The sequence below is a fragment of the Triturus cristatus genome, chromosome 12 (assembly GCF_964204655.1).
Source record: "Triturus cristatus chromosome 12, aTriCri1.1, whole genome shotgun sequence".
Taxonomy (NCBI): Eukaryota; Metazoa; Chordata; class Amphibia; order Caudata; family Salamandridae; genus Triturus; species Triturus cristatus.
The window spans coordinates 219,078,092-219,091,359 of NC_140595.1; the positions used below are offsets into that span (position 1 = coordinate 219,078,092).

Below are 13,268 nucleotides of genomic sequence, written 5' to 3' on the forward strand. Positions count from 1 at the left end.
ATCAAAGACCCTGTCATTGCGAGGGTGAGGACCTGAAAGGTATTTTCAGGCTCTAAGAAAGAGGGCGAGAACCAGGCCGGTGGGCAAAACAGGCCAACATTTCAAAGTCTCTGCTCAAGGTACAAAAAGGTGGACTGTTCACATGTGTATGTCTGGGAATATGCAAATTTCTTTTGTACTCACCTCAGCTCATTAGGAGTTGTCGGGGCTGCTGGGGAAGGGGAACAGGAAATGTGAATCAGGCTTTTAGTTAAGTGGCACTGTAGGCCTTTTGTCCCCTAGCCATTTTACGCTTTCAACACGCTCTACACATAGCCATGCACCGTATGTGCCTTTTTCACACGTACTTTCATTAAACCTGAATATAGAAGGATATATCTGTCTAGGCTGGAGACACGTGAAACAAGTCTGACGTGCCCCTTCAAGTCTACCTGAGAGGAAGCTGACTCAGGATTGGCGACCTCTCAGGGCACCTCTAACGGGCACAAATAACGGGCAAGCCCTATGAAAAGCACAGCATGAGTCTTGGTCCCACCTTTAAAAAGGAGGGTGACCTCTGGGATCTGGCAGCAGGATCTTTGGGAGATAAGAAAATATACTGCCTGCGATCGTGAAGTTTCAAGTCAGTCAAGAAAAGCAATCTCATGCACTGCACAAGCTCTTTCCCATGAGGCACCTCTCCTGCACTCTGTTTATGCAAATGAGCAAGCAGAGAGCTCAGGAATAAAACACCAAACTCATGTCCCCCAAAAAAGCAGCAGACAATTGCTGGATATTCCCCAACTTCTAATGCTTTTCTTTTAAACAAATGATAAACAGCCTCACCTGTGGCAAGGCTTAAAAAAATTGAATAAACTCTTAAATGTTCCTCTCCACGGAAATCTTTAGTAAAAGGCGAAAGATTTTTTCGTTTTGAAGAGAAACCAGAGTAAGTGACAATATAGCTCTCTAGGGTAAGTGGCGGCACATCAAAGACCCTGTCATTGCGAGGGTGAGGACCTGAAAGGTATTTTCAGGCTCTAAGAAAGAGGGCGAGAACCAGGCCGGTGGGCAAAACAGGCCAACATTTCAAAGTCTCTGCTCAAGGTACAAAAAGGTGGACTGTTCACATGTGTATGTCTGGGAATATGCAAATTTCTTTTGTACTCACCTCAGCTCATTAGGAGTTGTCGGGGCTGCTGGGGAAGGGGAACAGGAAATGTGAATCAGGCTTTTAGTTAAGTGGCACTGTAGGCCTTTTGTCCCCTAGCCATTTTACGCTTTCAACACGCTCTACACATAGCCATGCACCGTATGTGCCTTTTTCACACGTACTTTCATTAAACCTGAATATAGAAGGATATATCTGTCTAGGCTGGAGACACGTGAAACAAGTCTGACGTGCCCCTTCAAGTCTACCTGAGAGGAAGCTGACTCAGGATTGGCGACCTCTCAGGGCACCTCTAACGGGCACAAATAACGGGCAAGCCCTATGAAAAGCACAGCATGAGTCTTGGTCCCACCTTTAAAAAGGAGGGTGACCTCTGGGATCTGGCAGCAGGATCTTTGGGAGATAAGAAAATATACTGCCTGCGATCGTGAAGTTTCAAGTCAGTCAAGAAAAGCAATCTCATGCACTGCACAAGCTCTTTCCCATGAGGCACCTCTCCTGCACTCTGTTTATGCAAATGAGCAAGCAGAGAGCTCAGGAATAAAACACCAAACTCATGTCCCCCAAAAAAGCAGCAGGCAATTGCTGGATATTCCCCAACTTCTAATGCTTTTCTTTTAAACAAATGATAAACAGCCTCACCTGTGGCAAGGCTTAAAAAAATTGAATAAACTCTTAAATGTTCCTCTCCACGGAAATCTTTAGTAAAAGGCGAAAGATTTTTTCGTTTTGAAGAGAAACCAGAGTAAGTAACAATATAGCTCTCTAGGGTAAGTGGCGGCACATCAAAGACCCTGTCATTGCGAGGGTGAGGACCTGAAAGGTATTTTCAGGCTCTAAGAAAGAGGGCGAGAACCAGGCCGGTGGGCAAAACAGGCCAACATTTCAAAGTCTCTGCTCAAGGTACAAAAAGGTGGACTGTTCACATGTGTATGTCTGGGAATATGCAAATTTCTTTTGTACTCACCTCAGCTCATTAGGAGTTGTCGGGGCTGCTGGGGAAGGGGAACAGCAAATGTGAATCAGGCTTTTAGTTAAGTGGCACTGTAGGCCTTTTGTCCCCTAGCCATTTTACGCTTTCAACACGCTCTACACATAGCCATGCACCGTATGTGCCTTTTTCACACGTACTTTCATTAAACCTGAATATAGAAGGATATATCTGTCTAGGCTGGAGACACGTGAAACAAGTCTGACGTGCCCCTTCAAGTCTACCTGAGAGGAAGCTGACTCAGGATTGGCGACCTCTCAGGGCACCTCTAACGGGCACAAATAACGGGCAAGCCCTATGAAAAGCACAGCATGAGTCTTGGTCCCACCTTTAAAAAGGAGGGTGACCTCTGGGATCTGGCAGCAGGATCTTTGGGAGATAAGAAAATATACTGCCTGCGATCGTGAAGTTTCAAGTCAGTCAAGAAAAGCAATCTCATGCACTGCACAAGCTCTTTCCCATGAGGCACCTCTCCTGCACTCTGTTTATGCAAATGAGCAAGCAGAGAGCTCAGGAATAAAACACCAAACTCAAGTCCCCCAAAAAAGCAGCAGGCAATTGCTGGATATTCCCCAACTTCTAATGCTTTTCTTTTAAACAAATGATAAACAGCCTCACCTGTGGCAAGGCTTAAAAAAATTGAATAAACTCTTAAATGTTCCTCTCCACGGAAATCTTTAGTAAAAGGCGAAAGATTTTTTCGTTTTGAAGAGAAACCAGAGTAAGTGACAATATAGCTCTCTAGGGTAAGTGGCGGCACATCAAAGACCCTGTCATTGCGAGGGTGAGGACCTGAAAGGTATTTTCAGGCTCTAAGAAAGAGGGCGAGAACCAGGCCGGTGGGCAAAACAGGCCAACATTTCAAAGTCTCTGCTCAAGGTACAAAAAGGTGGACTGTTCACATGTGTATGTCTGGGAATATGCAAATTTCTTTTGTACTCACCTCAGCTCATTAGGAGTTGTCGGGGCTGCTGGGGAAGGGGAACAGGAAATGTGAATCAGGCTTTTAGTTAAGTGGCACTGTAGGCCTTTTGTCCCCTAGCCATTTTACGCTTTCAACACGCTCTACACATAGCCATGCACCGTATGTGCCTTTTTCACACGTACTTTCATTAAACCTGAATATAGAAGGATATATCTGTCTAGGCTGGAGACACGTGAAACAAGTCTGACGTGCCCCTTCAAGTCTACCTGAGAGGAAGCTGACTCAGGATTGGCGACCTCTCAGGGCACCTCGAACGGGCACAAATAACGGGCAAGCCCTATGAAAAGCACAGCATGAGTCTTGGTCCCACCTTTAAAAAGGAGGGTGACCTCTGGGATCTGGCAGCAGGATCTTTGGGAGATAAGAAAATATACTGCCTGCGATCGTGAAGTTTCAAGTCAGTCAAGAAAAGCAATCTCATGCACTGCACAAGCTCTTTCCCATGAGGCACCTCTCCTGCACTCTGTTTATGCAAATGAGCAAGCAGAGAGCTCAGGAATAAAACACCAAACTCATGTCCCCCAAAAAAGCAGCAGACAATTGCTGGATATTCCCCAACTTCTAATGCTTTTCTTTTAAACAAATGATAAACAGCCTCACCTGTGGCAAGGCTTAAAAAAATTGAATAAACTCTTAAATGTTCCTCTCCACGGAAATCTTTAGTAAAAGGCGAAAGATTTTTTCGTTTTGAAGAGAAACCAGAGTAAGTGACAATATAGCTCTCTAGGGTAAGTGGCGGCACATCAAAGACCCTGTCATTGCGAGGGTGAGGACCTGAAAGGTATTTTCAGGCTCTAAGAAAGAGGGCGAGAACCAGGCCGGTGGGCAAAACAGGCCAACATTTCAAAGTCTCTGCTCAAGGTACAAAAAGGTGGACTGTTCACATGTGTATGTCTGGGAATATGCAAATTTCTTTTGTACTCACCTCAGCTCATTAGGAGTTGTCGGGGCTGCTGGGGAAGGGGAACAGGAAATGTGAATCAGGCTTTTAGTTAAGTGGCACTGTAGGCCTTTTGTCCCCTAGCCATTTTACGCTTTCAACACGCTCTACACATAGCCATGCACCGTATGTGCCTTTTTCACACGTACTTTCATTAAACCTGAATATAGAAGGATATATCTGTCTAGGCTGGAGACACGTGAAACAAGTCTGACGTGCCCCTTCAAGTCTACCTGAGAGGAAGCTGACTCAGGATTGGCGACCTCTCAGGGCACCTCTAACGGGCACAAATAACGGGCACAAATAACGGGCAAGCCCTATGAAAAGCACAGCATGAGTCTTGGTCCCACCTTTAAAAAGGAGGGTGACCTCTGGGATCTGGCAGCAGGATCTTTGGGAGATAAGAAAATATACTGCCTGCGATCGTGAAGTTTCAAGTCAGTCAAGAAAAGCAATCTCATGCACTGCACAAGCTCTTTCCCATGAGGCACCTCTCCTGCACTCTGTTTATGCAAATGAGCAAGCAGAGAGCTCAGGAATAAAACACCAAACTCATGTCCCCCAAAAAAGCAGCAGGCAATTGCTGGATATTCCCCAACTTCTAATGCTTTTCTTTTAAACAAATGATAAACAGCCTCACCTGTGGCAAGGCTTAAAAAAATTGAATAAACTCTTAAATGTTCCTCTCCACGGAAATCTTTAGTAAAAGGCGAAAGATTTTTTCGTTTTGAAGAGAAACCAGAGTAAGTGACAATATAGCTCTCTAGGGTAAGTGGCGGCACATCAAAGACCCTGTCATTGCGAGGGTGAGGACCTGAAAGGTATTTTCAGGCTCTAAGAAAGAGGGCGAGAACCAGGCCGGTGGGCAAAACAGGCCAACATTTCAAAGTCTCTGCTCAAGGTACAAAAAGGTGGACTGTTCACATGTGTATGTCTGGGAATATGCAAATTTCTTTTGTACTCACCTCAGCTCATTAGGAGTTGTCGGGGCTGCTGGGGAAGGGGAACAGCAAATGTGAATCAGGCTTTTAGTTAAGTGGCACTGTAGGCCTTTTGTCCCCTAGCCATTTTACGCTTTCAACACGCTCTACACATAGCCATGCACCGTATGTGCCTTTTTCACACGTACTTTCATTAAACCTGAATATAGAAGGATATATCTGTCTAGGCTGGAGACACGTGAAACAAGTCTGACGTGCCCCTTCAAGTCTACCTGAGAGGAAGCTGACTCAGGATTGGCGACCTCTCAGGGCACCTCGAACGGGCACAAATAACGGGCAAGCCCTATGAAAAGCACAGCATGAGTCTTGGTCCCACCTTTAAAAAGGAGGGTGACCTCTGGGATCTGGCAGCAGGATCTTTGGGAGATAAGAAAATATACTGCCTGCGATCGTGAAGTTTCAAGTCAGTCAAGAAAAGCAATCTCATGCACTGCACAAGCTCTTTCCCATGAGGCACCTCTCCTGCACTCTGTTTATGCAAATGAGCAAGCAGAGAGCTCAGGAATAAAACACCAAACTCATGTCCCCCAAAAAAGCAGCAGGCAATTGCTGGATATTCCCCAACTTCTAATGCTTTTCTTTTAAACAAATGATAAACAGCCTCACCTGTGGCAAGGCTTAAAAAAATTGAATAAACTCTTAAATGTTCCTCTCCACGGAAATCTTTAGTAAAAGGCGAAAGATTTTTTCGTTTTGAAGAGAAACCAGAGTAAGTGACAATATAGCTCTCTAGGGTAAGTGGCGGCACATCAAAGACCCTGTCATTGCGAGGGTGAGGACCTGAAAGGTATTTTCAGGCTCTAAGAAAGAGGGCGAGAACCAGGCCGGTGGGCAAAACAGGCCAACATTTCAAAGTCTCTGCTCAAGGTACAAAAAGGTGGACTGTTCACATGTGTATGTCTGGGAATATGCAAATTTCTTTTGTACTCACCTCAGCTCATTAGGAGTTGTCGGGGCTGCTGGGGAAGGGGAACAGCAAATGTGAATCAGGCTTTTAGTTAAGTGGCACTGTAGGCCTTTTGTCCCCTAGCCATTTTACGCTTTCAACACGCTCTACACATAGCCATGCACCGTATGTGCCTTTTTCACACGTACTTTCATTAAACCTGAATATAGAAGGATATATCTGTCTAGGCTGGAGACACGTGAAACAAGTCTGACGTGCCCCTTCAAGTCTACCTGAGAAGAAGCTGACTCAGGATTGGGGACCTCTCAGGGCACCTCGAACGGGCACAAATAACGGGCAAGCCCTATGAAAAGCACAGCATGAGTCTTGGTCCCACCTTTAAAAAGGAGGGTGACCTCTGGGATCTGGCAGCAGGATCTTTGGGAGATAAGAAAATATACTGCCTGCGATCGTGAAGTTTCAAGTCAGTCAAGAAAAGCAATCTCATGCACTGCACAAGCTCTTTCCCATGAGGCACCTCTCCTGCACTCTGTTTATGCAAATGAGCAAGCAGAGAGCTCAGGAATAAAACACCAAACTCAAGTCCCCCAAAAAAGCAGCAGGCAATTGCTGGATATTCCCCAACTTCTAATGCTTTTCTTTTAAACAAATGATAAACAGCCTCACCTGTGGCAAGGCTTAAAAAAATTGAATAAACTCTTAAATGTTCCTCTCCACGGAAATCTTTAGTAAAAGGCGAAAGATTTTTTCGTTTTGAAGAGAAACCAGAGTAAGTGACAATATAGCTCTCTAGGGTAAGTGGCGGCACATCAAAGACCCTGTCATTGCGAGGGTGAGGACCTGAAAGGTATTTTCAGGCTCTAAGAAAGAGGGCGAGAACCAGGCCGGTGGGCAAAACAGGCCAACATTTCAAAGTCTCTGCTCAAGGTACAAAAAGGTGGACTGTTCACATGTGTATGTCTGGGAATATGCAAATTTCTTTTGTACTCACCTCAGCTCATTAGGAGTTGTCGGGGCTGCTGGGGAAGGGGAACAGGAAATGTGAATCAGGCTTTTAGTTAAGTGGCACTGTAGGCCTTTTGTCCCCTAGCCATTTTACGCTTTCAACACGCTCTACACATAGCCATGCACCGTATGTGCCTTTTTCACACGTACTTTCATTAAACCTGAATATAGAAGGATATATCTGTCTAGGCTGGAGACACGTGAAACAAGTCTGACGTGCCCCTTCAAGTCTACCTGAGAGGAAGCTGACTCAGGATTGGCGACCTCTCAGGGCACCTCGAACGGGCACAAATAACGGGCAAGCCCTATGAAAAGCACAGCATGAGTCTTGGTCCCACCTTTAAAAAGGAGGGTGACCTCTGGGATCTGGCAGCAGGATCTTTGGGAGATAAGAAAATATACTGCCTGCGATCGTGAAGTTTCAAGTCAGTCAAGAAAAGCAATCTCATGCACTGCACAAGCTCTTTCCCATGAGGCACCTCTCCTGCACTCTGTTTATGCAAATGAGCAAGCAGAGAGCTCAGGAATAAAACACCAAACTCATGTCCCCCAAAAAAGCAGCAGACAATTGCTGGATATTCCCCAACTTCTAATGCTTTTCTTTTAAACAAATGATAAACAGCCTCACCTGTGGCAAGGCTTAAAAAAATTGAATAAACTCTTAAATGTTCCTCTCCACGGAAATCTTTAGTAAAAGGCGAAAGATTTTTTCGTTTTGAAGAGAAACCAGAGTAAGTGACAATATAGCTCTCTAGGGTAAGTGGCGGCACATCAAAGACCCTGTCATTGCGAGGGTGAGGACCTGAAAGGTATTTTCAGGCTCTAAGAAAGAGGGCGAGAACCAGGCCGGTGGGCAAAACAGGCCAACATTTCAAAGTCTCTGCTCAAGGTACAAAAAGGTGGACTGTTCACATGTGTATGTCTGGGAATATGCAAATTTCTTTTGTACTCACCTCAGCTCATTAGGAGTTGTCGGGGCTGCTGGGGAAGGGGAACAGGAAATGTGAATCAGGCTTTTAGTTAAGTGGCACTGTAGGCCTTTTGTCCCCTAGCCATTTTACGCTTTCAACACGCTCTACACATAGCCATGCACCGTATGTGCCTTTTTCACACGTACTTTCATTAAACCTGAATATAGAAGGATATATCTGTCTAGGCTGGAGACACGTGAAACAAGTCTGACGTGCCCCTTCAAGTCTACCTGAGAGGAAGCTGACTCAGGATTGGCGACCTCTCAGGGCACCTCTAACGGGCACAAATAACGGGCAAGCCCTATGAAAAGCACAGCATGAGTCTTGGTCCCACCTTTAAAAAGGAGGGTGACCTCTGGGATCTGGCAGCAGGATCTTTGGGAGATAAGAAAATATACTGCCTGCGATCGTGAAGTTTCAAGTCAGTCAAGAAAAGCAATCTCATGCACTGCACAAGCTCTTTCCCATGAGGCACCTCTCCTGCACTCTGTTTATGCAAATGAGCAAGCAGAGAGCTCAGGAATAAAACACCAAACTCATGTCCCCCAAAAAAGCAGCAGACAATTGCTGGATATTCCCCAACTTCTAATGCTTTTCTTTTAAACAAATGATAAACAGCCTCACCTGTGGCAAGGCTTAAAAAAATTGAATAAACTCTTAAATGTTCCTCTCCACGGAAATCTTTAGTAAAAGGCGAAAGATTTTTTCGTTTTGAAGAGAAACCAGAGTAAGTGACAATATAGCTCTCTAGGGTAAGTGGCGGCACATCAAAGACCCTGTCATTGCGAGGGTGAGGACCTGAAAGGTATTTTCAGGCTCTAAGAAAGAGGGCGAGAACCAGGCCGGTGGGCAAAACAGGCCAACATTTCAAAGTCTCTGCTCAAGGTACAAAAAGGTGGACTGTTCACATGTGTATGTCTGGGAATATGCAAATTTCTTTTGTACTCACCTCAGCTCATTAGGAGTTGTCGGGGCTGCTGGGGAAGGGGAACAGGAAATGTGAATCAGGCTTTTAGTTAAGTGGCACTGTAGGCCTTTTGTCCCCTAGCCATTTTACGCTTTCAACACGCTCTACACATAGCCATGCACCGTATGTGCCTTTTTCACACGTACTTTCATTAAACCTGAATATAGAAGGATATATCTGTCTAGGCTGGAGACACGTGAAACAAGTCTGACGTGCCCCTTCAAGTCTACCTGAGAGGAAGCTGACTCAGGATTGGCGACCTCTCAGGGCACCTCGAACGGGCACAAATAACGGGCAAGCCCTATGAAAAGCACAGCATGAGTCTTGGTCCCACCTTTAAAAAGGAGGGTGACCTCTGGGATCTGGCAGCAGGATCTTTGGGAGATAAGAAAATATACTGCCTGCGATCGTGAAGTTTCAAGTCAGTCAAGAAAAGCAATCTCATGCACTGCACAAGCTCTTTCCCATGAGGCACCTCTCCTGCACTCTGTTTATGCAAATGAGCAAGCAGAGAGCTCAGGAATAAAACACCAAACTCATGTCCCCCAAAAAAGCAGCAGACAATTGCTGGATATTCCCCAACTTCTAATGCTTTTCTTTTAAACAAATGATAAACAGCCTCACCTGTGGCAAGGCTTAAAAAAATTGAATAAACTCTTAAATGTTCCTCTCCACGGAAATCTTTAGTAAAAGGCGAAAGATTTTTTCGTTTTGAAGAGAAACCAGAGTAAGTGACAATATAGCTCTCTAGGGTAAGTGGCGGCACATCAAAGACCCTGTCATTGCGAGGGTGAGGACCTGAAAGGTATTTTCAGGCTCTAAGAAAGAGGGCGAGAACCAGGCCGGTGGGCAAAACAGGCCAACATTTCAAAGTCTCTGCTCAAGGTACAAAAAGGTGGACTGTTCACATGTGTATGTCTGGGAATATGCAAATTTCTTTTGTACTCACCTCAGCTCATTAGGAGTTGTCGGGGCTGCTGGGGAAGGGGAACAGGAAATGTGAATCAGGCTTTTAGTTAAGTGGCACTGTAGGCCTTTTGTCCCCTAGCCATTTTACGCTTTCAACACGCTCTACACATAGCCATGCACCGTATGTGCCTTTTTCACACGTACTTTCATTAAACCTGAATATAGAAGGATATATCTGTCTAGGCTGGAGACACGTGAAACAAGTCTGACGTGCCCCTTCAAGTCTACCTGAGAGGAAGCTGACTCAGGATTGGCGACCTCTCAGGGCACCTCGAACGGGCACAAATAACGGGCAAGCCCTATGAAAAGCACAGCATGAGTCTTGGTCCCACCTTTAAAAAGGAGGGTGACCTCTGGGATCTGGCAGCAGGATCTTTGGGAGATAAGAAAATATACTGCCTGCGATCGTGAAGTTTCAAGTCAGTCAAGAAAAGCAATCTCATGCACTGCACAAGCTCTTTCCCATGAGGCACCTCTCCTGCACTCTGTTTATGCAAATGAGCAAGCAGAGAGCTCAGGAATAAAACACCAAACTCAAGTCCCCCAAAAAAGCAGCAGGCAATTGCTGGATATTCCCCAACTTCTAATGCTTTTCTTTTAAACAAATGATAAACAGCCTCACCTGTGGCAAGGCTTAAAAAAATTGAATAAACTCTTAAATGTTCCTCTCCACGGAAATCTTTAGTAAAAGGCGAAAGATTTTTTCGTTTTGAAGAGAAACCAGAGTAAGTGACAATATAGCTCTCTAGGGTAAGTGGCGGCACATCAAAGACCCTGTCATTGCGAGGGTGAGGACCTGAAAGGTATTTTCAGGCTCTAAGAAAGAGGGCGAGAACCAGGCCGGTGGGCAAAACAGGCCAACATTTCAAAGTCTCTGCTCAAGGTACAAAAAGGTGGACTGTTCACATGTGTATGTCTGGGAATATGCAAATTTCTTTTGTACTCACCTCAGCTCATTAGGAGTTGTCGGGGCTGCTGGGGAAGGGGAACAGGAAATGTGAATCAGGCTTTTAGTTAAGTGGCACTGTAGGCCTTTTGTCCCCTAGCCATTTTACGCTTTCAACACGCTCTACACATAGCCATGCACCGTATGTGCCTTTTTCACACGTACTTTCATTAAACCTGAATATAGAAGGATATATCTGTCTAGGCTGGAGACACGTGAAACAAGTCTGACGTGCCCCTTCAAGTCTACCTGAGAGGAAGCTGACTCAGGATTGGCGACCTCTCAGGGCACCTCGAACGGGCACAAATAACGGGCAAGCCCTATGAAAAGCACAGCATGAGTCTTGGTCCCACCTTTAAAAAGGAGGGTGACCTCTGGGATCTGGCAGCAGGATCTTTGGGAGATAAGAAAATATACTGCCTGCGATCGTGAAGTTTCAAGTCAGTCAAGAAAAGCAATCTCATGCACTGCACAAGCTCTTTCCCATGAGGCACCTCTCCTGCACTCTGTTTATGCAAATGAGCAAGCAGAGAGCTCAGGAATAAAACACCAAACTCATGTCCCCCAAAAAAGCAGCAGACAATTGCTGGATATTCCCCAACTTCTAATGCTTTTCTTTTAAACAAATGATAAACAGCCTCACCTGTGGCAAGGCTTAAAAAAATTGAATAAACTCTTAAATGTTCCTCTCCACGGAAATCTTTAGTAAAAGGCGAAAGATTTTTTCGTTTTGAAGAGAAACCAGAGTAAGTGACAATATAGCTCTCTAGGGTAAGTGGCGGCACATCAAAGACCCTGTCATTGCGAGGGTGAGGACCTGAAAGGTATTTTCAGGCTCTAAGAAAGAGGGCGAGAACCAGGCCGGTGGGCAAAACAGGCCAACATTTCAAAGTCTCTGCTCAAGGTACAAAAAGGTGGACTGTTCACATGTGTATGTCTGGGAATATGCAAATTTCTTTTGTACTCACCTCAGCTCATTAGGAGTTGTCGGGGCTGCTGGGGAAGGGGAACAGGAAATGTGAATCAGGCTTTTAGTTAAGTGGCACTGTAGGCCTTTTGTCCCCTAGCCATTTTACGCTTTCAACACGCTCTACACATAGCCATGCACCGTATGTGCCTTTTTCACACGTACTTTCATTAAACCTGAATATAGAAGGATATATCTGTCTAGGCTGGAGACACGTGAAACAAGTCTGACGTGCCCCTTCAAGTCTACCTGAGAGGAAGCTGACTCAGGATTGGCGACCTCTCAGGGCACCTCTAACGGGCACAAATAACGGGCAAGCCCTATGAAAAGCACAGCATGAGTCTTGGTCCCACCTTTAAAAAGGAGGGTGACCTCTGGGATCTGGCAGCAGGATCTTTGGGAGATAAGAAAATATACTGCCTGCGATCGTGAAGTTTCAAGTCAGTCAAGAAAAGCAATCTCATGCACTGCACAAGCTCTTTCCCATGAGGCACCTCTCCTGCACTCTGTTTATGCAAATGAGCAAGCAGAGAGCTCAGGAATAAAACACCAAACTCATGTCCCCCAAAAAAGCAGCAGACAATTGCTGGATATTCCCCAACTTCTAATGCTTTTCTTTTAAACAAATGATAAACAGCCTCACCTGTGGCAAGGCTTAAAAAAATTGAATAAACTCTTAAATGTTCCTCTCCACGGAAATCTTTAGTAAAAGGCGAAAGATTTTTTCGTTTTGAAGAGAAACCAGAGTAAGTGACAATATAGCTCTCTAGGGTAAGTGGCGGCACATCAAAGACCCTGTCATTGCGAGGGTGAGGACCTGAAAGGTATTTTCAGGCTCTAAGAAAGAGGGCGAGAACCAGGCCGGTGGGCAAAACAGGCCAACATTTCAAAGTCTCTGCTCAAGGTACAAAAAGGTGGACTGTTCACATGTGTATGTCTGGGAATATGCAAATTTCTTTTGTACTCACCTCAGCTCATTAGGAGTTGTCGGGGCTGCTGGGGAAGGGGAACAGGAAATGTGAATCAGGCTTTTAGTTAAGTGGCACTGTAGGCCTTTTGTCCCCTAGCCATTTTACGCTTTCAACACGCTCTACACATAGCCATGCACCGTATGTGCCTTTTTCACACGTACTTTCATTAACCCTGAATATAGAAGGATATATCTGTCTAGGCTGGAGACACGTGAAACAAGTCTGACGTGCCCCTTCAAGTCTACCTGAGAGGAAGCTGACTCAGGATTGGCGACCTCTCAGGGCACCTCGAACGGGCACAAATAACGGGCAAGCCCTATGAAAAGCACAGCATGAGTCTTGGTCCCACCTTTAAAAAGGAGGGTGACCTCTGGGATCTGGCAGCAGGATCTTTGGGAGATAAGAAAATATACTGCCTGCGATCGTGAAGTTTCAAGTCAGTCAAGAAAAGCAATCTCATGCACTGCACAAGCTCTTTCCCATGAGGCACCTCTCCTG

General features: G+C 45.4%; 13 non-coding genes across 13 annotated transcripts; all 13 read right to left on the reverse strand.

Annotated features, from left to right (window-relative positions):
• Positions 1-817: 817 nt before the first annotated feature.
• LOC146775632 (U5 spliceosomal RNA) lies at positions 818-932 on the reverse strand. Its single transcript, XR_014973483.1, has one exon. It is a non-coding gene; the product is annotated as a U5 spliceosomal RNA (small nuclear RNA).
• Positions 933-1,784: 852 nt separating this feature from the next.
• LOC146775633 (U5 spliceosomal RNA) lies at positions 1,785-1,899 on the reverse strand. Its single transcript, XR_014973484.1, has one exon. It is a non-coding gene; the product is annotated as a U5 spliceosomal RNA (small nuclear RNA).
• Positions 1,900-2,751: 852 nt separating this feature from the next.
• On the reverse strand, positions 2,752-2,866 carry LOC146775634 (U5 spliceosomal RNA). The gene has a single exon (XR_014973485.1). It is a non-coding gene; the product is annotated as a U5 spliceosomal RNA (small nuclear RNA).
• Positions 2,867-3,718: 852 nt separating this feature from the next.
• LOC146775635 (U5 spliceosomal RNA) lies at positions 3,719-3,833 on the reverse strand. Its single transcript, XR_014973486.1, has one exon. It is a non-coding gene; the product is annotated as a U5 spliceosomal RNA (small nuclear RNA).
• An 865-nt stretch (positions 3,834-4,698) lies between these two features.
• Positions 4,699-4,813, reverse strand: LOC146775636 (U5 spliceosomal RNA). Its single transcript, XR_014973487.1, has one exon. It is a non-coding gene; the product is annotated as a U5 spliceosomal RNA (small nuclear RNA).
• Positions 4,814-5,665: 852 nt separating this feature from the next.
• LOC146775637 (U5 spliceosomal RNA) lies at positions 5,666-5,780 on the reverse strand. The gene has a single exon (XR_014973488.1). It is a non-coding gene; the product is annotated as a U5 spliceosomal RNA (small nuclear RNA).
• An 852-nt stretch (positions 5,781-6,632) lies between these two features.
• On the reverse strand, positions 6,633-6,747 carry LOC146775638 (U5 spliceosomal RNA). The gene has a single exon (XR_014973489.1). It is a non-coding gene; the product is annotated as a U5 spliceosomal RNA (small nuclear RNA).
• An 852-nt stretch (positions 6,748-7,599) lies between these two features.
• LOC146775639 (U5 spliceosomal RNA) lies at positions 7,600-7,714 on the reverse strand. Its single transcript, XR_014973490.1, has one exon. It is a non-coding gene; the product is annotated as a U5 spliceosomal RNA (small nuclear RNA).
• An 852-nt stretch (positions 7,715-8,566) lies between these two features.
• On the reverse strand, positions 8,567-8,681 carry LOC146775640 (U5 spliceosomal RNA). The gene has a single exon (XR_014973491.1). It is a non-coding gene; the product is annotated as a U5 spliceosomal RNA (small nuclear RNA).
• Positions 8,682-9,533: 852 nt separating this feature from the next.
• LOC146775641 (U5 spliceosomal RNA) lies at positions 9,534-9,648 on the reverse strand. Its single transcript, XR_014973493.1, has one exon. It is a non-coding gene; the product is annotated as a U5 spliceosomal RNA (small nuclear RNA).
• Positions 9,649-10,500: 852 nt separating this feature from the next.
• On the reverse strand, positions 10,501-10,615 carry LOC146775642 (U5 spliceosomal RNA). Its single transcript, XR_014973494.1, has one exon. It is a non-coding gene; the product is annotated as a U5 spliceosomal RNA (small nuclear RNA).
• Positions 10,616-11,467: 852 nt separating this feature from the next.
• LOC146775643 (U5 spliceosomal RNA) lies at positions 11,468-11,582 on the reverse strand. The gene has a single exon (XR_014973495.1). It is a non-coding gene; the product is annotated as a U5 spliceosomal RNA (small nuclear RNA).
• Positions 11,583-12,434: 852 nt separating this feature from the next.
• On the reverse strand, positions 12,435-12,549 carry LOC146775644 (U5 spliceosomal RNA). Its single transcript, XR_014973496.1, has one exon. It is a non-coding gene; the product is annotated as a U5 spliceosomal RNA (small nuclear RNA).
• Positions 12,550-13,268: the final 719 nt, after the last annotated feature.